This window comes from Apodemus sylvaticus, chromosome X (genome assembly GCF_947179515.1).
Source record: "Apodemus sylvaticus chromosome X, mApoSyl1.1, whole genome shotgun sequence".
Classification (NCBI taxonomy): Eukaryota; Metazoa; Chordata; class Mammalia; order Rodentia; family Muridae; genus Apodemus; species Apodemus sylvaticus.
Window position 1 is genome coordinate 106841231 of NC_067495.1, and position 11134 is coordinate 106852364.

The 11134-nt window shown below is 37.4% G+C and overlaps 2 pseudogenes; both read left to right on the forward strand.

Annotated features, from left to right (window-relative positions):
* Positions 1-489: 489 nt before the first annotated feature.
* Positions 490-1479, forward strand: LOC127675753 (monoacylglycerol lipase ABHD6-like; annotated as a pseudogene).
* A 3586-nt stretch (positions 1480-5065) lies between these two features.
* Positions 5066-6191, forward strand: LOC127675393 (actin-3-like; annotated as a pseudogene).
* The last annotated feature ends 4943 nt before the right edge of the window (positions 6192-11134 follow it).

Sequence of the window (11134 nt, forward strand, 5' to 3'; positions counted from 1 at the left end):
TCTTCACTGCTGCTTCCCTAAAGTTATGCCAACCAGTGATGCAGATCATTAAAAATGTGGAACTAGCAATACCAGAAATTGAAATTGAAATCCATCTCTCTCTCTCTGTCTCTCTCTGTCTCTCTCTGTCTCTCTCTCTCCCTCTCATACACACACACACACACACACACACACACACACACACACACACACACACACAAATATATGCACGGACACATGCACGGACATAGGGATCCCCAAAAGTGTTTACTGTGATGAATTATATGATGGCAAGTAGGCAGTATTGAGAGTAGTTCAAGTGTCCAAATAAAAGATGATGGTATTGAAATGGAAAAAAGTGATGGATTTGAAAATACTTGTGACATAGAAGTAGCTAGGTCTAATGACTAGATATTGAGCATAGGATAGTGGATCATTAATCATATATGAGTTTCTACCTAAATGGTGTTACTGATCCTTTGCAGGTGTTGACAAGCATCAAGGAGCAGGATGGACCTCAATGTGGTTAACATGCTTGTGATTGCAAGTGGAATTCTGACCATTCCAATCCTGACATTCATTGCTTCTTTCCTCTTGTGGCCTTCAGCAGTGATAAGAATCTATTTTAGGTACTGAAAGAGGACACTGGGCCTGCAAGTCTACTACACACACCATGAAGACTATCAGTTCTGTTAGTCCTTCCAGGGCAGACCAGGACACAAGCCATCTTTCCTTATGTTCTATGGATTCTCTGCGCACAAGGATATGTGGCCCAGCGTGGTCAAGTTCCTTCCAAAGCACCTGCACTTGGTCTGTGTGGACATGCCTGGACATGAAGGTACAACCTGTTCCTCCCTGGATGACCTGTCCATAGTTGGTCAAGTTAGAAGGATACATCAGTTTGTAGAATGCCTTAAGCTGAACAAACGGCCCTTTCACCTTATAGGCACCTCCATGGGTGGCCAGGTGGCAGGAGTATATGCTGCTTACTACTCATTTTATGTCTGCAGCCTGTCCCTCCTGTGCCCTGCTGGCCTGTAGTATACAACTGGCAATCAGTTTGTAAAATGGCTCAAAGAACTAGCGAATTCAACTGCCATTCAGAAGATTCACTTGATCCCATCCACCCCAGAAGAGATGAGTGAGATGCTCCAGCTCTGCTCCTATGTTTGTTTCAAGGTACCCCAGCAGATCCTTCAAGGTCTGGTTGATATCCTCATCCCTCATTAACAGCTTCTACCAGAAATTGTTTTTGGAAATCATCAATGAGAAATTCAGATACTCTCTGTATGAGAACATAGACAAGATCAAGGTCCCAACACAGATCATTTAGGGAAAACAAGACTAGGTGCTTGATGTGTCCAGAGCAGACATATTAGCCAAGTCAATCACTAACTCCCAGGTAGAGGTTCTGGAAAACTGTAGCCATTCAGCGGTGATGGAGAGATTGTTGACTTTTTAGCTTCTGTGCATAGCACAGACAACAAGAAGCTGAACTGAGGATGTAGCCACAGCCTGCATTGTGCACGCAGTATCTGCCTCCATCCCCAAACCTGACACAGTAACCACTCTCAGGGATCCTGTCCCAAATGCTGTCTGAGCACCAATGTCACTGAGGAAGCCAGTTGCCTATCCTAGTATTCTTGATTTCACAGAGCATCAGGGGTCAGAAGGAACTCTCTAAGATTCATTTTTTAAAATAGAAACCTAAATGGAACAACAAGAAAACAACAAAAAAGCACAACAAACAAGCAAAACCATCTAGCCACTAAGCCTACCAGAAGTCTTCAAGCCAGTGCTAAGCAGTTACCCTGGACTGTGATCAAGAAGGACACTTTCTTTAAGACATTTCTCATACATTAAACTTCATCTATTTTGTTGTCATTGTTGCTTCAGATGTATACTCTGCATGGTCAGTGGCTTTTTCTACAGGAGCTTTAGTCATCTACTGAAAACTCTCGTTTAGAACTAACTCAAGTTTTACATAGAAGCCCATGTGTGAATGCAGCCACTCAGTAGATCAGGGAAGAGACAGCTAACTGTGGAAGAGGTTTTTGCCTCAAGGCTTGATACACAGGAGGCTGAGGCAGAAGGATCCAAGATCAAGGCCTCCCAGACAAGCACAGAATAAGTCAAGGCCAGGCTGAACTACTGACTGAAGGGAGAAACGAGAAAATGTTTCTACCCTTTTTTAAATGTAGAAATCTACACGAGGAGGCATTGTTTGATCTTAGTCAGCCCTAAGAACCCACCAAGAAGCAGAACATACAGATTGATGAGTTTAGGTACCCACAGATCAGATACATATGTCTGACTGACCACAGTGAAGAACACCTGACTGGGAGGGTTCTCTAGGACTAGGAAAGCAATAATGTTCTAGACTTCTATGTAATCAGATTAGAGGTCCACACCAAGCAGCTCATGGGCATCTTTTCTCTTCTGCTGTTCTATTGAAAACACTTGGAAGGAAAATACCAGTTTGTTAATGAAGTCTGTGAATTCAGTGAACAATAGTGTGATTGAAAAAAAAAATGAGTCCAAATAGCTGTAAAAGTGACCACAATAATGTGAAATAAATTTATTAAATGTAGGCTGGAAACAAAAGAAAAAGAAAAAGAAAACATCTATACACTTTAACTAGCTACCAAAAGCAAAGCGTACAGATGAATATCAGACTTGATTTGGAGATAAAAAGTCAGTTATGCTTACTGACCATCAAAGAAGCAGTTGAAGGTGACTTTCAGACTATTTTATTCTTTAATGAAATGATGCTACCAAGAAAAAATATTTGAGCAAATGGTGAATGAGTAGAGGAAGATTATGCTGAATTGAATATGTTGGAAATTTAGTGATGCATTTTTATTGAAAAAGGCAATCATTCAAGTAACCTAAGTTGTATCTTTCTTGGTAGCCTCAATATAAGCAGATGTTATAGGCAGTATATATCTTGAAACTATTGTTCCTAGTTTTAGGCAATATGTGTTAGTTTCTCAACACTTCCAGCCTGGCCAATCTTTGAAAAATAAAGTCAATGATTATTATTTGCCATTTATCATAATGATTCCAAAAGAACCAGACCCATTTAGAAAGTTTCCTGACATTGTCTAGGTCCCGATTCTCAATGGGAAAATATTTCCCAAGATCAATTTATTTTATAGCTCACTCCAGTGATATGTGACAGCTCTCAAATAATAAAAATGAATCATACCCTTTGAGAAAAATAATGTTTGCCTTTCACAAAACCTTCTGGTATAATAGATAAAGAACCATAGTGACACAGTTATGAATTTCGCTGATAAAACTTTACTCACTGTGAAAATGTATTTTTTTATATTTATTGAATGGCTATGTGTGTGGTTGAAGATAATGGTGAAGAGAAGGAAGAAGAGCATTTCTCTTACTAAGGAGTGTGTGTACTAAGAATTTGACATGTTATCACTTCCTGAACTTACTTTTAGTTTCTTTAGCTTATGAACTGGTTTATAGATAGTTTTCTATATGTCACATGGTGGAATAGATAGACTTCCATACACATAATACTTTCTTGTGAGTAAAAAAAAAAATACTATTTATTTCTCATAGTCCTAGAGATGAGAAAGAGTAAAATTAAAAGAGTAGTAAATATGTGTTAATTCATATCTCTGTTCACATTTACTAGCTCTCTTGGTTCTCATATAGAAGAACACAAACTCACATTATGGAAGCTCATATCCTAATCATATTTCAATATCAGTCCTTAATATCACATCCTTTTGTGGTAACATATCAACTTGTAATTTTGGGGAGAATAATAGAAAATAATCACTCAGGTGACAGCATGTATATTAACTTATTTATTCGCCAAATAAGAGGTCAAGATAAGCATTATTCTCAGGTTTATAGTAATTTGACAATTTGCCTATGGTCATAAGCTTGTAAGAGAATTTCAGCTTTTCAGTGTAAACCTATTTTGCTTCCAAGTTTATATGGTTAAGTATAAAACTTATTCTTTCTGTAACCAGGTTGATCAATCCAATCACTGGGAAAACGTTGAAAATAAATATTCTTGTATATCTCACGTGGCAGAACCATCGTATCCTGCTAAGGAGCAAAGACCTACTGCAAACCACAACACTCCATACCATGCTCACTCCTCTCACAGCACAATGGAGTGGCACCAAAGGCAGAAATCAGGAATGTTCTGCAACAGTGAAAGTGAAGCTAGGAAGACAAATAACAATTTTAGGACATGTTTCAAAAAGGTTTCCAAGGTAAAAGATTCCCTCTCTTCTACTGTTTGTCCTTACAAAAATGAAAGGTGATCAAGTAAGTACTTGTGTCTATAGTTCCAAACTGAAAACCAGAAAGAAGATGGATTCCAGGGCACTCAGAAGGTGTCATAAGGAAATGTGAGTGTCCCTGGTAAAACGATCTGAATAAGAATCCATGACCTAATCAACCACAGCTTCCTCTAACTTCTACAGTTTATTCGACTTTGTACTATTGAAATAGCACTTTCTATTTTGATCAGATTCTTCTTGAATTGCTCTATGAAAAACAATTTTATAATCAAAAGTTAATATTATCTTAGCTCAGTTGACAATTGACACTCCCTGTAGGCCAGTAATCTGCAAATTACCACATTATCTTCAGTTCGTATTGTTTTCTGAAAAATATCCTTATTAATTTGTTCTCTAAACTCTGCTATATCACGACTTGTTTATTTTACTTCATCAAGTTATGTGCAACTCATACTACCTGTATTATTTGCTATTACCAATTTGCATAATTTATAACTTAACATTATCATTGTCTATATTTCACATACAAACTTAAACATACACATGAGTTCTATGATGTTCATATATATATATGAAAAGAAATAAAAAATTGTTCTCTTTCTCTTTCACACACACACACACACACACACACACACACACACAATCTTTAAAAACCCTCAATTAAGAGGTACTGAGTGAGAAGTAGACCAGATATTAAAGGTCATCTCTGTCTATAAAGATGTTCAAGGCATTGTTGAGTCTGTCCACCCTTGATCACAGGCTTCTCAAGGCTTGTCCATTTCCAGTCCACCTGCCCCCAGTTCGACATGAATGGATATATTGTTGTGCTCATTGTGAACAACAGCTGTAGCATGTTCAGAACTGGCTTTGTGAGTTATGATGATCCCTGGGCCATCTTCCCCTCCATTGTGGGCCGTCCTAAGCCCCAGGACATGGTGGTGGATATGGGTAAGAAGGATTCTACATGGGAAATGGGGCTCAAAGCAAGAGAGGCACCCTAACCCTAAAATACTCCATTGAACATGGCATCACCACCAACTAGGACAATATGGAGATGATGTGGCACCACACCTTCTACAGTGAGCTGTGTATGGCCCCTGAGAAACACCCAGTGCTGCTCACCAAGATCTCCCTGAACCCTAAGGCCAACCGTAAAAAGATAACCCAGATCATGTTTGAGGCCTTTAACACCCCAGCCATGTGCACATAGTCATCCAGGCTGTGCTGTCCCTGTATGCCTCTGGTCCTACCCCTGGCATTGTGATGGACTCCAAAGACAGGATCACAAACACTGTGCCTGTCTACTAGGGCTACACTCTCCCTCGTGCCATCCTGCATATGGAACTGGCTGGCTGGGACATGACAGACTGCATCATGAAGAGCCTGACTGAGAGTGGCTATAGCTTTACCACTACAGCTGAGATGGAAATCGTGCGTGACATCAAAGAAAAGCTGTGCTATGTCGCTCTAGACTTCTAGCAGGAGATGGCCACTGCTGCATCCTCTTCCTCCCTGAAGAAGAGCTACGAGCTGCCTGACACCCAGATCATCCCTATTGGCAATGAGCAGTTCTGATGCCCTGAGGCTCTTTTCCAGCCTTCCTTCTTGGACATGGAATCCTATGGTATCCATGATACTATATTCAGTTCCATCATGAAGTGTGACGTTGACATCCTCAAAGACCTCTATGACAACACAGTGCTGTCTGGTGCTGCCACAGTGTACCCAGGCATTGCTGACCTGATGCAGGAGATCACGGCCCTGGCTCCTAGTACCATGAAGATCACGATCATTGCTACTCCTGAGCACAAGTATTCTGTGTGGTTGGGTGGCTCCATTCTGGCCTCACTGTCCATCTTCCAGCAGATGTGAATCAGCAAGCAGGAGTACGATGAGTCCAGCCCCTCCATCATGCACCGCAAATGCTTCTAGATGGACTGTTACTGAGCTGCGATTTATACCCTTTCTTTGACAAAACCTAACTTGCACAGAAACAAAACAACAACAATAATAATAGCAAAAAACGAGATACCATTGGCATGGCTTTGTTTCTTTTTGTTTGTTTGTTTATTTTTAATTTTATTTTTAAACTTGGATTGCTTGGGTGCTTTTGACTTAGGGTTCAAGAACTAGAAGAATGGCAAAGGTGACAGAAGTCAGAGATAGCAAGCATCTATAAAGTTCTCCAATGTGGCTGAGGATTTCGATTGTACATTGTTCTTTTGTTTTTGTTTTTAATAGTCATTCCACATATCCATAAAATATATGTCTACAGAAAGTCCCTCACCCTCCCAAAAGCCACTCCCACTTCTGAGAAGAAGATGACGAAGTCCACGCTCTGAGGCGACACTGGGGATGTGACAACATTGTTTCTGTGTAAATTATGTACTGAAATATTTTTTTAAAAAACACCTTCTGCCTTAATACTTCTTCATTTTTTGCTTTTAATTTCTGAATAGTCAACCATTGTGATCCTCTTCTATCCCCCGCCTCCCAGATTTGATGTATGAAAGCTTTGGCCTTCATGTGAGTGGGTTGAGGTGTGAGGAAACCTGTACAATGACTTGAAATCATTTTAATAAAAGTGGATGTCTTACAAAGACACCTTACAAACTACCAAACGATAAAATGATGTTCAAGGACATTCTGAGCTACATGAGATGTTATTTCAGAAAAAAAAGATAAGAAAAATATTTTCAATGCAGCAGTATGTATTTTCTGAAATCTGTAGTTTCAGATGAGATAGTTAGGTCAATGTTTCCTACTATGTAGTCCTGGACTTCATTCTAAGTGTCATTTACTCAATAAATTCTTATTGTTACTATTATGTAACATGTATGAATAAAGCCAAATGAACTATATGCAGTCACAATCTGAATATCCTATGATTACATTTCCTTTTTTTTTTTTTTGTCTTAGAAGAGATTTGCTTCAGGTGTCTGAATCTACAGCTAATTTAGAGAAAAAGTTCACTTCTGTATTGAATCAAGTATAAACCTATAGAAAGAGAGAGAAGCTAATTTAAAACCCGATGTTCATGGTATACCACACCAATTGATGTAGGCTTTCCATGATAGAAAGAAGATGACCATAAAAACTCTTTGGGACATAAAATGTAAGAGGGGGGATTTACCCTAACTTTGGTTGTTTCTCGAAAAATAAGCAATTTCTGTTTTGATAGAATACAGCTGTACTCTTTCTGCATAGAACTGCATGTAAATATTGTTGATTAGTTTAATTTGCCATCTAAGTGAGCGAGATGTTTGCTTTGACAGCAATGACCTTTGGATTGAGTTATGACTCATTTAGAGATGATAAGGAAACCACAAAAGAATAGACTGTGACATATCAACCAGCATCTTATAAAATACAGTACTGTTTTATCTCTGTATGAGTCATTGCTGCAAACAACAAACAGCAGAATTGAAATATTGCTGAAGAAAAGACTCCGAAAGTAACAGCTTCTGAATATCTTATATAAAACACCTCCTCAAGTATCTGGCTTGGAGAAGATAAGCAGGAAAAATTCTGATAATTATTTTTGATAATCATGTCCTTGAATAGAAGTAATAGAGACATGTGTTATAGAAATCACTTAAAACTGAGAAGTGCAGTAGGATGGCCCATGCCTGTCTTTTCAAGATTTAAGGGGGTGTCAGACAAGGCTTTCCCCCATGACTTATAATAATTATATTAAGAACTGTATGACTTCTTACAATGTGTTTAAGCACTAAAATTCTTACTACTTTATGCATCAATATTTTCAATTGTTTTTAACTTTGAACTTGCTGTTGAGAAAAAAATGTCTATTTAGAGAATTGTATTTAAAATAAAAATAACACAAATAGCAAAAAAATAGTATCAGGATAAGTTTTGAAAATGTGGTTCATTAACTTGAGACACTGGCTGTGAATTATTGTGTCTTTTTTATTGAATATCATCTTCATTTACATTGCTAATGGCAAAACCTTTCCCAATTCCCCCCTCCCGAAAGACCCCCAACAACTCATCTCACCCACTGCCTCCACATATATGTCCCTCCACCTGACCCACTCCCACCTACCCCCTCCTGGATTTTACAACAGGCCAATGTCAATGGCTGTAAAATTTCTTTCTCTCCTTTTTATTTTTTCTATAATGTAACTTGTTGTCTCAAAACATTCCTAGAAGTAAGTGATTTAATAAAAAAACTTTTTCATGTATTTGTGGTAGTATCTGGTATTTGAGATTTGCCTTCCTTTACCTAGTAGTTCTTTATAATAATGAGACTGGAGGCCCCAGGGAGTTTAAAGGTCTGGTGTGGTAGAAGGTAGAGAGTGGGGGTGGGGACATCCTGGTAGAGACAGAGGGTGGGGAGGAGGTATGGGACAGACTAAGGGTGGACCTGAAGAAGAATGAAATATGAAGTGTAAAAAAAGATTAAATAAAAAAACGGAATATAAAAAATGTAATTGATTTAAAAAGTCATATAGCTTGCAACTGGAGATAAGGCTCTGTGGTTAAGAACATTTGTTGGACCAGAGTTTGATTTCTATTACAACATTTAAAATAAATTTTTATATTACCTAACAGGCGAGACCTATAAAGGCATAGTAGAAGGGTTCAAGACCAGAAGTTGATCCTCAGTTCCAAAATATAAGAACGTTGTTCATTAGTCTTGATGTAGAGTAAGGACAGCTGTTATTTTCTTGTATCTCCATCTTTAATCTAGTGTGCTCTTTGATAATAGCAACCCAGAATTAGGTGATTAACCATTTCAAATGCCTTTGTTCTGAATCGCATAATTTGTTAATAAACATAAGTTTTAGACAGCAAAGCATGCAGATGGTAAGGTGTCACTTAGATGTTGGTATGGTTTCTGACTGAAATAAACACCTAAGTGTAATTGGGGTGTTTTCCTGAAAGATCTCAGGAAAGTCTATATAGTTCATTGATTCACATGTTTAATTCCATACACATGCTAATACTTAGAATACTAAGCCTTTTAAAGTGAAGTATATAAAATCAATTATTCAATAAAGAAATGAGTAAATCACTATGTTTGTAGTCATTTTTCAATGATGAGAAGGAAAACTGATGGTATTTAGTCTGTTATTTAGTATTGGCATATATACTGCGATGACACAAATCAAGCACTTGAGATAAAGTTTCTGAATCCTTAATAGTTACAGGTAGGATGGGCTGGTTTAAAATGTATTTTATATTATTCGTTTAATGATACTTAATCAAGAATGTATTCTAAATTCTATAGTTAAACTATAGAAAGTACCTGACTATGGATCGTAACTAGAACCATAATTGTAGGTGAGATTGGCTCGTGAAAAGGTATAGAGGAAAGGAGAAATACAAAATTAAGCACAGTAGGCACATGTTTACTACTTTTAAATAATGAGCAGAAAAAAGTATTTTGAAGAGACTGGACAGAATAGATCATGATAGGTATAAGGGAAATAAAAAAATGTAATGAGAAAGATATCAAGAGAAGCATTTCAAAATGCACAGAGGACTCAGATTGTTGTGAGGTAAAATTTTAGGATTATATGTCACTATGCATGGGTACGAACAGTCAAAATGGTGAGAAAAAGCACATTGTAAAAGTGAAACAGTTGTAACAGTCATATATTAGGAAAGATGTCATTTCATCTAATACAAATCATAGGTAGAGAATAGACCTGGAAGAAGTGTCTAATGATATGGCATTTTTAATATCTGATTTTTAAAATGAGAGTGGGGAGACTGCACTGATGAGATGTGGAGGTGGTGGATGAGGAAGGATGAAAGGAGATAAATCACTACAGACACAGTTTGAAGTGAGTTCTAAGAGGTGGCTATGCTTGTCATGTTTAAATAACAGAGCAGCCAGAGTGGTTGATGTAGACCAAGAGCATTATGTCATTTGATAACCATCAATTACTAAGAATGAAACAATTCTTTGATGATATTTCAACAGAAGAATAATATTATCTTCCTTATGTTGTTAAAGTACCATTATGTGGGCCTTATAAAACAAAAGTATATCACAAAGATAATGGTGAAATCAGGAAGATCATATCTTGAAGCAGTTGAAGAAGCTAAGACAAGAGTTATAGTCATTTATTCCATCATGATAACAGTAGCAATAATGAGAAGTTGTTGGTGGCAATAAAGATTTGATCATAATAACATGATACTCATCTGTAAAATGATCCTAACCAAGCTCATCATTTTATACAATGAAGATATAGCAATAATATCATTTGTAAAATAAAATTAAATGAAGCAAGTTGAATTGTGACTATAAAGTAAGAATTGTCTGGATATGCTGATAAATAATATGATATATATGTGTTGCACTCAATTGGTAAAATTAATTTGCTGCATGTTAAAACTGAGCAATCTGTACTGAGAATGGTCAGCCAACAGTTCGAATGAAGTTAATCTGAGACAGCTACAGCCAATTTGCAATTGAGAATCCATATCAAGTTAAGATAAGTATACTGTCATTTAGTGACTAGAAATAGCCAGACTAGAAATAGAAATGTGAAGGCCATCAACATACAGCTGCCATTTACAGATGTAGAATTGGATAGGTTTACTTCACTAATTAGTGTTTTCTTATGGAAAATAGAAGAAAAATGTACAGCCTATCTCTCTGCCTCTACTTGTCTGGAGAAAAATACCAAAGAATTATACATTTGGAGATCATTACAGAAGAGGACACTAGGGTTATAACCCCAATCCCCAGCACCATAACCATTGAGCTTAAAGACAGAAGCTTACAATGAAATCCCAACTCTAGAAAGGGGGAATCGGGACATTCAAAGTTTCATGGTCATCTTCGGACACACAGCACTTTGAGGACAACCTTATTTCAAGGGACGCTGTTACTAAAAATT